This window comes from Pelobates fuscus, chromosome 4, assembly GCF_036172605.1.
Source record: "Pelobates fuscus isolate aPelFus1 chromosome 4, aPelFus1.pri, whole genome shotgun sequence".
NCBI lineage: Eukaryota > Metazoa > Chordata > Amphibia > Anura > Pelobatidae > Pelobates > Pelobates fuscus.
In genome coordinates this window covers 56,262,620-56,274,989 of record NC_086320.1, presented here as the reverse complement: position 1 = coordinate 56,274,989, position 12,370 = coordinate 56,262,620, and the positions used below count along the sequence as shown (strand labels likewise).

At 48.0% G+C, this 12,370-nt stretch overlaps 1 protein-coding gene across 2 annotated transcripts in view; it reads right to left on the bottom strand.

The window, feature by feature from the left end:
• The window catches only part of RNF19A (ring finger protein 19A, RBR E3 ubiquitin protein ligase), a 91,191-nt gene that overhangs the window by 74,840 nt on the left and 3,981 nt on the right, over nt 1-12,370 (bottom strand). The gene's annotated exons all lie outside the window — the stretch shown is intronic.

Here is a 12,370-nt window from a genome sequence, read left to right as displayed (position 1 = left end):
AAGTCTGTAGCGCTTACTCATTTGCAATGCTATCAAATGTGACTTTGTTTTATTCATTAGAACAGAGAAACACTGCATGGGTTCCTAGATACAGTCTAATCTCCTACATTCACATCTCACAGGGAAAGCAGAACAAAAGCAGCCAAATGATCCAGGGTGTTACTGTGGCTGAAATGTTGATTTTGTGCTTTGTCAGCCTCGGCTGATTGTCAAAGTTTCAGGCCCACATAGCAACAAATGGCAATGTGCAACCAAACGATTGTGCTCAGTCTCAGCTTTTCAATTATTAACCCCTTAAGGACACATGACGGAAATATTCCGTCATGATTCCTTTTTTTTTTTTTTTTTTTATGTATTTCTCTTTATTAAATTATTTGTCTTGAGACATTTTGTACAAATATACATACAATGAAACAATGGTTCTGTTAAGAATCAAACATAAAAATATTCATACCATAGTCATAGAAAGATAGTTTTTTTTCCCTTCCCCTTTCCCTTTAATTTTGCCTTTTTTTTTTATTATATTTTTATATCTATACAATTACATTACCGTATATACTCGAGTATAAGCCAAGTTTTTCAGCACATTTTTTGTGCTGAAAAACCCCAACTCGGCTTATACTCGAGTCAATGTCTGTATTATGGCAATTTACATTGCCATAATACAGACAAGGGGCTGTGTGCGTTTACTTACCTCTCCTGCAGCTGCCTTCTCCTCCGCGCCGGTCCGTTCAGTACCTCTGTCAGCTCCCAGTGTAAGTCTCGCGAGAGACCTGCGGGTTCATAGTGCGGCCGCGAGACTTACACAGTGAGCTGGCAGAGGTGCTGAACGGACCGGCAGGGAAGAGGAGGGAGCTGCAGGAGAGGTAAGTAAACTCTCTGCCAGCCCCCCTCCTACACAGTGCCCATCCACTGGACCACCAGGGAGTGAGAGCCCCCCTCCCTGCCATGTATCAAGCAGGGAGGGGGGGACAAATAAATTATAATAATAATAAAATATTAAAAATAATAATAATTAAAAAAATAACAATATAACAAAAAATGAAAATAATAATTAATAAAATAAATAATATAACAAAAAAATGATTAAAATAATAATTAAAAAATAACAATAATCAAAATGCCCACCCCCCACCAACACATACACAAACACACACTGCATCACACACACTCACACTTCATTCATACACACGCACTGCATTCATTATATACACACACACTGTAAATAAATATTCAATTAATATAATTTATTTTTTTTAGGATCTAGGGGCGTGGCTTGGACGTCGACCAGGATGGACGCATAAACAGTGAGCTCCGCTCCACCGGTCCGCCTGAAGCCCTTTTTATAAGCATATTTTCGCTCATATGGGTCGCAATCGCCGGGGTGATCCTCCCGGGACCCCCAGAGGCACGCAGAACAGTCAATCGCTAGGTCCGATGGACGGGTTCCTAGTAACAACGACGGATGCACGAGGTGAGGCCGGAGGCCCCAAGATGGCGACCGCTCCCCAACCACAGGGAGATCCCCCAGCTTCTACCCTGGAGAGCATCGGTGAGGAGATCCGCACGATTGCGGCATCTATGGCATCCATGGCCACGAAGGCCGACCTTCTGGTGCATACCACCACAATCCAGGATGCTCTCCGTGCCGAGATAGCGGGACTCCGGACAGAGGTCTCCGCACAAGGGAACCGTATACAAGAACTGGAACGCTCCCGAGAGGCACATGTAACCAGACAAGCGGCAACTGACACAGCCCTATCCCGACAAGGCGAACTGCTATTACAAATGCGCAGAGCAGTGGAAGATCTTGACAATCGCGGCCGCAGATGTAATATCCGCGTCCGCGGCATGCCTGAGGCAGAGGGCGAGGAGCACATTGAAGACACCCTAACCGCACTTTTCCGCATGATCCTGCCTGGAGACGCCCCGCTAGAAATCCAGTATGACAGAGCACACAGAGCCCTGAGGCCTCGCTCAGTCGAGGAGGGCCCGAGGGACATTATTTGCTGCATCCATTCGTTTGCCACGAAGGATGCCATAATGAAGGCGGCCAGAGCGCAACATACATGGGACTTTCACGGCACACCTATTTCTCTGTTTAATGATCTATCCCCAACCACTCTAGAAGCAAGGCGCGCACTGCGGCCCATCACTACATTGCTCAGGTCCCGCAACATCCCATACAAATGGGGCTTTCCATTCGCATTGTTGGCGAGACACAGAAATGGCTGGGTGCCACTCCGCGGACCGGAAGAAGCTCCCGGATTCCTGGAAACACTGGATCTCCCTCCTGTTCAGATCCCGGACTGGATCCTGGGCCCACTGAGGGCCGACCGGGGACCGCAGCTCGCACTCCGCCGCCGCAGAGGTCGCTCACCTCGAGAGCATGCACACCGTGACCACGAGGCCTGAGGGAAAACAACATGAGGACCGCGTCCCCTCCTGGACTACTCTGTCACACAGGTACCACCTCCCCGACATATGACACGGCGGGACTGGGCACTGGCACGCTGCTCCTCGCTTGCCCCTCACCCTTTTCCCCCCCCCCATTTTTTCTTTTCCCCCCTTTTTTTTTTTGGTTCACATATTCCTACAGGGCCGCACTTGAGGTTGTTAACGGGTGGGGCCCGAGACTGCCTATCTTTTGGGAGGGCTGAGGGACAATTCTGCAATATCCTTCATATGGTTTCAAGACTCCCCCCCCCCCTCTCTCCTCCTCGGACAGAGGTTATCCCCGTGTCTATTGTTTTCCTGGACTACGCACGGCATGGGGCGCTCCCCTCTCTCCCCCCCCCCCCGGAGGGACATAAGATGGGACTTGCGCATAGGACCTTGGGGAGGGGGGAGAGGGGGCGGCATTGGGCACGTTGCTCAGTTTTGCACTGGAATGGCCTACTGGGGCCCACCGCACTCGGGGGCGAGGACATGGGACTTCTCCACCAGTCATCACTGACACTAGTCACGTACGGCACTGAATCGCCCGACTGAAGGGGTCCACCTCCTACGGACATGTAATGTAGAATGTTCACCCTGCTTTTCCGAATTCATTCTTGTTGCTGTATGCACTGTGTGGGGAATGTATTTTTCATGTGTGGTAACACACGGCACGATAATTGGGGAGGGCATGGACGGGAGGTTTATTGCTGTACACCAATATGTAAAGTGATCAGGACTGAGAGTTGAATGTAACAAACATTTAGTATTGTAATGGGAGGCGGGAGGGGAACACGGGGAAAAGGGGGACTAAAGGGCGGGTCACTGACCTTACCGTTAAAGATTCACGGCTCACGGATATGAGGCCCCTCCCCCGTAACCATGATCAACCTAGCGGCATCAGCCACATGAGGGGGGAATGGGGAGGGGGGTTAGGCAAATGCCCACTCACCTAGCTTAGCTATCCAGATCACCCTCAAGCTTTACATGAAAGCAGACACCGGGGGTGCTTGTGTGCCGATTTTGGGAACCAGAGGGGGGGGTTGGGGGGCAGAGTAGCCCGGACGGACATGATGGATGTTATCTCGTTGCCGGTTGGGTACAATTGTGCACAACGATATGTTTGTTTATGCTATAACCTGTTTGATGCAGTCCAGTTGACTTTTTATTAGCATGACCCATTCATTATAACTTTGTTGCACTTGGGCTCGGACTCGGATGGAGCAGGACGAATCGGACTACATCTCACTAACACATATTATACCATCCCTGGCGTAGACGCCAAACACTGCTCTACACACCCACTTGCGCAACACCCCCGGCGGAGCCACGGGCGTACTCACTCGCTGATCCGGTGATCGCGTGAGACGTCTGGCCACTCCCAACGGGGCGCAGGTGTCCTTCCTTTCGGAGGGTAAATTCGGGGCGCCTCCACCTTTTGGCCCTGCAGGGAATATACCTGAAGGGGGGTTGTGACCGCCCACCCTTATTTTAACTGTTATTCACCCTTCCCATTCACCACACTCACACGATACACTAATACACACACACACACTCACATACAACACATACAGGGGCTTGGTTCGGATACCGGCTGACGACTGCCTGACCAGTAAATAAATAGACAGAGACCGACGAGACGTTTGAACCCTTACCCACACGAAACCGCAGGTGACCTCCGAATAGACACTAGTCACACTGAGACTCGCAACCTATCTGGGCCGCGCCGCCGCCCCGGGGCTAGGTATCGCTCGGCGGCACCCCTAGGGATCGAGCCTGACCCCAGGGAAGGGATAACATGGCGTATCGCCGCGCCCCCATGTCTGTCTTGACACTCAATTGCAGGGGATTGAATATCCCGGAAAGACGTACCCACCTCCTGAGGATACTGCGTCGGCAGGGCGCATCAATAGCGCTACTACAAGAAACTCATTTTAAAGAAGGAGCTGCTCCTAAGCTTCGCAATGGCCAATACCCTCTAAGCTATTGTAATAACCACCCGTTAGCTCGCCGAGCGGGAGTTGCTATCCTGATAGCGGCTAACTTAGGGTTCCGAGAACTGGACAGGATGACAGATGACCAGGGAAGATTCCTCTTCCTGAAGGGGGTGATAGCCGATAGAGTGTACACTCTTGCGTCTATATACGTACCTAACTCCAGGCAAGCGATGTTCCTTAGAAAACTAAGGGATTCTCTGAGGGGGCGCTGATAGTAGGGGGAGACCTCAATATCCCCCTGGAACCACTCATGGACTCCTCAACCGGTCACTGCTGCATTCCGCAATCGCAACTTAGATCCATACACAAATCTTTGGGGGAGCTCACACTAGTCGACTGCTGGAGGACCATGCATCCTGACGATAAGGATTACACCCACTACTCTGCCATACACGACCGCTACTCCAGGATCGACTATATACTAATCAAACAGGACGGACTATCCCGACTACGAAAGGCTTCTATAGACCCTGCGACATGGTCAGACCACGGATCGGTCCAGATAGAGTTAGAATCCCCGCTCTTTAAACCGGCAATTCGGACTTGGCGCCTCAATGAAACATTACTACAAGATCCCTCGGTGAGAGATGAGATCTCCCAGGCACTAGAACACTACTTTGAGGAGAATGGATCGGGAGACATGTCACCAGTGACGGTGTGGGAGGCCCACAAAAGTGTCATCCGCGGCTCTCTCATCGGAATTGCTACTCGTAAACGGAAAGAGGCCACACGAACTATGACCGAACTTTACAACACCATTACACGCCTGGAACTACAACATAAGCGATCTCAGATGGTAGCCATATATAGAGAGCTAATGGAAGCCAGGCAGAACTTAAGAGCCCTACTCACACAACGGTACCTCCGCTCGGTACAAACGTCGAAATCCTTTTTCTATACCCACGCGAATAAGGGAGGGAAGTTCCTCGCTCGCCTCCTGAGGGGCGACGTGATCCGCACCCAGGTGAGGAAACTCCGCTTAACATCCGGCAGGGTCTCTCAACATCATGAGGACATAGCCGGGGAATTCCGGGCGTACTATAACTCTCTATACAACTTACGCTCCGAGGAAAACCCGGCCCAACGAAGGGAAAGGTCGACAAATATCCAAATGTACCTACAGGAGCATGTAGGGAGACGTGTTACCCAAGAGGCGGCTTCTACACTAGACGACCCAATCACCACGGAAGAACTGGCGGCTGCCTTGAAAAACACAAAAACCGGGAAGGCACCGGGCCCGGATGGGCTTTCTACGGGCTATTACAAAAAGTTCGCTACTATATTACTGCCTTGGCTGACGCAATCGGTGAACAGGGTGGCAGAAGGGGGAACCTTTGGTGCAGAATCCTTATCGGCCACAATAACGGTCCTACTCAAACCCGGGAAGGACCCGGAACAGTGTGGTAGTTACCGTCCGATATCCCTGTTAAACGTGGACACGAAGCTCTTCACAAAAACGCTGGCATCCAGACTACAACGTCTCCTGCCAAGCCTTGTCCACGCAGATCAGACGGGATTTATCCCGGGCCGGGAAGCACGGGACAGCACGCTACGCCTGTTCTCTGTGCAACACCATGCCCGGAAATATCGAAAGCGCCTTCTACTGCTGTCCACGGACGCAGAGAAGGCCTTCGATAGGGTCAACTGGACCTACATGGCACAAGCCCTCCGGCATATGGGATTGGGACGGAGGATCTTGGCGTGGATCTCCGCCCTGTACAGCTCTCCAAGAGCAGCGATACGTGTGAATGGAGCCCTGACCACGAGCTTTAATATCACAAACGGGACGAGGCAGGGTTGCCCCCTCTCGCCACTCCTCTTCGCCCTCACCTTGGAGCCTTTTCTACAGGCGATTCGGGATAACCCTGACATTCACGGCTATTCATGGCAACAGTCGGAACACAAAGTGGCCGCGTATGCGGATGACCTCTTATTCTTAGTCTCCCAGCCGCGACTCACATTCCCGTGCCTACTGTCGGAATTCGACAAATTTGGCCAGATATCTGGGTTCAAGCTTAACCTAGCGAAATGTGAGACTCTGAATATCACTATGCCCGTAGCGGAATACGAAGATCTTCGGTCGCTCTTCCCGTTTCGCTGGTGCACGGGAGCAATGGAATACCTCGGAATCTGGATCCCCACAGATCCAAGGGAAATTTACCAACGTAACTTCGAACCTCTCCTACAAAAAAATCGCACTAGACTTGGCAAAGTGGGCATACCCACACATTACATGGCATGGCCGAGTCGCAGTGCTGAAAATGAACGTTCTTCCACGGATCCTATATCTTTTTTAGACGATCCCAACCGCACTACCGGCAACGTTCTTCTCGACGCTAAAGACAACGGTCATTAAATACGTGTGGCGAGGGGAGAAGTCTAGGATAAGCCACGACCTCCTCTGCAGACCTAGACACAGAGGAGGTCTTGCGCTTCCGGACTTCAAGAAATATCACCAGGCCGCAGTACTACAAAGAATCCTAGACTGGCATGGCGCGGACTCGCCTAAGCAGTGGGTAACCCTGGATCAGGAGGGGAACGCTGCAAAACTGAAAGCTGCAGTATGGCGGAGAAGAGCGACTAGGAACGGTAGACGACAAGATGAAGACCCAGTGTCCCAAAATCTGCTCACCTGGGAAACTCTCAGGGAGGACCCGCGGATATCTCCGACCCCATGCCCCCTACTGCCGATAGCACATAACCCCGACATAGGGGGGGGCTTACCAACAGACACCTGGTCTTTTGTCGGAGACATGGAATATATCCCGATACACAAGGTCACACGTGCCGGCAACCTAGACACACTAGATGCACTGCTGGGCGAACGACCGCGGTCTCCGATGATAGTCTTCCGATACATGCAGCTCAAACACTTCTATGATTCTCTCCCCCACAAGGATAGATTACGGAGAGACCTTACCTGGTTCGAGGATCTCTGCTCCCGCGGTGGGACTCTGGGAAAAGCCATCTCGAGCCTGTACCAACATTTGCTGACAGATCCTACCGTGGAGAATAACACGTTCCAGCGACGTTGGGAGGAGGCGATGGCTAAGACATTCTCGCCAACACAATGGGACAAAGCCCTCATATGGCAGCACAAAAGTTCCTCCAGCTCGTATTACCAAGAAGTGAACTATAAGCTGCTAACTATGTGGTACAGGACTCCGGCTATGCTCCGAAGGATCTTTCCCGATGCCTCGCCTACGTGCTGGAGATGCGCGAGGGAGAGGGGCACGCTCTTCCACATTTGGTGGGAATGCGCACTCATTGCTCCGTTCTGGAACCAGATCGAATCCGACATCCGGATGATCCTCGGTGACGACGTGGAGTGGTCGGCAGAACTGGCCTTACTCCATATATCCGCGCAACCACTGCCCGTTTACAAGAAGTCTATCCTGCGACACCTGCTGAACGCTGCCAAATCGCTCATACCAGTGTACTGGAAGAAAACGGACATCCCCGATCGAGAAAAATGGATCCACAGAGTGGAGGACATTAGGGCAGCCGAGGCAGTCCAGGCAACTCTGATGGATAGGATGACAAAACACACAGACATGTGGGCGCCGTGGTTTGTCTTCCGCGCGGGGTAATGAGGAAGGGGCTGCCCTGGGGTCCGGGTGCCGGTTGGGCGGTGCGGCCCCTGCGATAGACACTACATACACCGGGACACCAGACTCCGTGACGAAACTAACGGACATAGCTACCTATCCCCCACGCTACACACAGGAATCTGACTAAGAAGGGACTTACACCACAAGACACATAGACAAAGCAGAAGGACACCTCACCAACCAGGAGACCTCGAAAAACACCCTCATGACGAGCTGCCCGTCATTGACTTAAAGGTCCATAGCCCGGACGACTCCAGGACGGAGAACAGACGCAACAGTACCCCACAGACGAGTAACACAACTCCAGAACCACTGGGGACAGCTTTAAGACGCTTCAGCCCACGCCACAATCTCTCCGGACTCGGTCCCGGGATCCGAACCGAACTTATACACCACCACTATACTGATACTAATCCATAGAGCCACATTGAGACACAACACACTGAGATTCCCGTGCACACTTGTCCACACACGTAGACACTTATGTAGAACAGCGACACAACGCATATGGGGACAGCTCGCTCCTGGAGATGCCCATGGGGGTCTAGCGGCGGAAACCATGGGTAGGCCCCAGGCATTCACTTAATAGTGCACGACACGATAGTTCTTCCTCTGGGAATCATCGACTATACCGACACGCCACACTGACCGCAAATGGCCCACCACGAAAAACCCCGTAATCTTAGCTCACAACTTTTGCTATGGCAGGTATCAAACACAGGATGGGTCCGCGCGCCCACGCTCCACTACGAGTCCGTGATCTCAAGACTTACTCTCCCTAAAATCTGGTGTTCAATATCTCATAATTACGTCACTACTCATAGGCAACTTTACCACACTGGAAAGTAATACGATATAGCTCATCCTGACACACCTATCCAGTCTTTGACTCGACAACAACACCCGCTCACTGCAGAGCATACAAACTGAGACACATCACATGCTACACTCCGCTCGTATAAACCTAACACTGCCCACAAGACTCGGCCCACACACCGTTCAAACACCATGGCACCTTCACACAGATGGGAGAATGATAATACACCATGGATACATATGAGATCATACTTGGTAAACTGTAAATATAACATTGTTGCGGAACAAGATATTATTGTTGGTACTGGATGATAAGACAGCTCTACTCTTTCATGTCACCGCACCATGCTCAAATCCTACTGTTGCGGGCCTGCGTGCCCACCGAAGTTTGTACCGTGACTATTAAATAACCGTCATGCATTGGCACTCGATTCTACACATATGCTATTCCAATAATAAGCGACTCCAGTATGATGGAGACCAAAGGGACACAGCACACACCGACACTACCACACAAGCGACACTCACACGACAATCACCGCTCACTATGGGGCATAAGACCCTACACATACCACACACACCACACTAACTACATAAACACAACACTAGACGACAAGCCTTGGCTGACACATCACTCATGCACCACAACACCACCTTTTCATGTGGGATACGATAACGCACCTGTATTATATGAAAGACTATACGCTGATAAAGTATACCTGTATTATTACTATCAAACGTGACACTGTTTACCTGTTGATTGTCATGCCTACTTCAATATTAACACTCTTTGTACTAAATCTGACACCGAATAATTGAGGGCCTGCGTGCCCAATTGCTCTGTTCTTTTTGCTGTTTAATAAAACTTGATTAACAAAAAAAAAAAAAAATTTTTTTTAGGATCTAATTTTATTTAGAAATTTACCAGTAGCTGCTGCATTTCCCACCCTAGTCTTATACTCGAGTCAATAAGTTTTCCCAGTTTTTTTGGGTAAAATTAGGGGCCTCGGCTTATATTCGAGTATATACGGTACTTTTGTTTAACTTGACACTTTACTCTTTGCATCAACAGTATAGATAATCTTGTTTTGCATACATTGTTCATCTTATCTATGATTAATCCACATTCACACAAACTTTATGGGACTTCGGGAGTGTTTTTTTACCCATTGAACCCTTGTACTATTGTTTATTATACACACAGGTTAGGAGCGTCTGTTAGTTCTCCTGAGCTAAGCTCTTGGGCGGATTGCTCTCAGACCAAAAAACTAAGGCCTGCACCGCTGGAAATAATTAGCTCAGACAGAGAGCATTTGATTCTCTGGCTGAGGTAGTGAAGTTGGGACTCAGTGCCCAGGGGACTCCCGGTAAGAAGTCAAGTCTTTCTAGAGCGGTTTGACTACTTACAATGGGTGGTGTTAGAGCACTACTGGCACTTTAACCACTAGAGCACATTGTAGTGGTGATGGTGCTTGGTGTATTCCTTTAAACAGATCTCAGGCTAGGAGGCAGATTGCGGTGGAGTTAGTAAAGATTATTAGCTATATATTAGCAAGCAGAATTTAGGTAAGTTTCCATTTAATGTATAAAGATGGGTTTGTTATCTATATATTTTGTGGTTGAGAGGTTCATTTAAATCATTTGCAACTCCTCTGCAACAAGGGTGGGCTCCCATCCATTGTTGCCCAAGTACTAATATAATTACTTTTTTTGACAAATAATCAAGAACAAATATCAGGAAGCTTCAATGTAATCCGTTTAGGGGGACTAACGTGAAGACTACCAGGATAACAAGGGACCTGCTTAACCTTGGCCGTAAAAGGGGTTACTAGAGGACTACTAAATTTCAAATCTACAGAGTACTGTTATAACAAAACATTTCAAATATTTAGTCCTGTTATAGCGAAATTTCTCATTTCTAAGAAGTCATAAACACACTGTTCTCAGCACCTATACAAACACGTGTGCTCATAAAATCCTGAAAGTGACATCTGTAAGAGCCTTCTGAAGCCTAACGAGGACAAATGTTCAGTTAAAACCCAGTATTGGTTCCCTTGCAGCATCCAACATAGAAAAATATGCCTTTAAATGGAAAATCTCGCAGGTTCTCTACACCTGTACAAGCACTCTTGGATGACTTCCGTACTTCAGTTAAATACATATATTATATATTCCATGACATCAGCAGCAATTTGGCAACACAAAAGCACATTAATCTCTGCAATCTTGGACATGAAAATCAATGCCCTGCTTTGTGGACTCCAAGCAGAAGAGTGTAAAGCAGCAGACAACAAAATGCAAGACTACACATTTTGGGGCTGTTTTTTTTTCTTTTTCAAAACTAAACAAGACTGAATTATAATGAAAATCTAAATTTAAAGTGATAATTCGGAAGACTTAAAATTCAGCTACAGTCACAGCTGGTCTACTATAGCCTACATTTTGCAATGCAGTTTTAAATCACTACAATCCAGTCTTTAGTTAATAGAACTCAGCGAGAAATGGTAGAGACTGCTATCGCAAAGGTAGATTCCAACCGGTTAACAAGCCGCAACTCCCATGAACTTTTGCCAGCAAAACTAAAAAGAAACAACCGGTATCTTGCAAGGTTTTATGGGAGCTGTATTTGAAAGTTTTGGAAGACATGCACGGTGAGGCATGTATTTTTATGAGGCATCACAATCATTCAGAATACCAATTTTCCACATCGTATCAAATCATATAAACATTCCGAAAACATTATATATAATTTAGTTATACAGTAGTATGATGAATAACCAAACAATATACCCCTGTCCGTATGATTTTCATACTGACACGGTTATTGCAATTAGCTTAAAGGGACACTATAGTCACCAAAACCACTTTAGCTTAATAAGCAGTTTTGGTGTATAGATCATGCCCTTGCATTCTCACAGCTCAATTCCCTGTCATTTAGGCCTTAAAACACTTTGTTTATATAGCCCTAGTTACACCTCCCTGCAGCTGAATTACACATACTTTCTAAACACTTCCTGTAAAGAGTCATCTAATGTTTACACTTTCTTTATTGGAAATATTTTTTAGCTTAGAATGTATTATCTCCTGCTCTGTTAATAGCTTGCCAGACCAGGGCTTCCTGTGTGTGGTGAAAGTTCAATTTACAGCTCAGGAGACAAAAACTTTCAAAGTAAGTTACATCTGATTGAAAGTGAAAGCATTTTTTCCCATGCAGTCTGTGTCAGTTACAGCCAGGGAGGTGTGGCTAGGGCTGCATAAACAGAAACAAAAGATATTTAACTCATATATGGCAGAGAATTGAGCAGTGAGGCTGCAGGGGCATGATCTACACACAAAAACTGCTTTATAAAGAAAAAGTTGTTCTGGTAACTATAGTGTCCCTTTAAATAAACAATTTTCAACACTGGAAAATATAACTTTCAAATATGCACCAAAAACGAAAGTAACAGTAGTTATTTGAACAGGAAATATCACCAATCACTGTAAAGTACATATATAAACAGTGCTTAA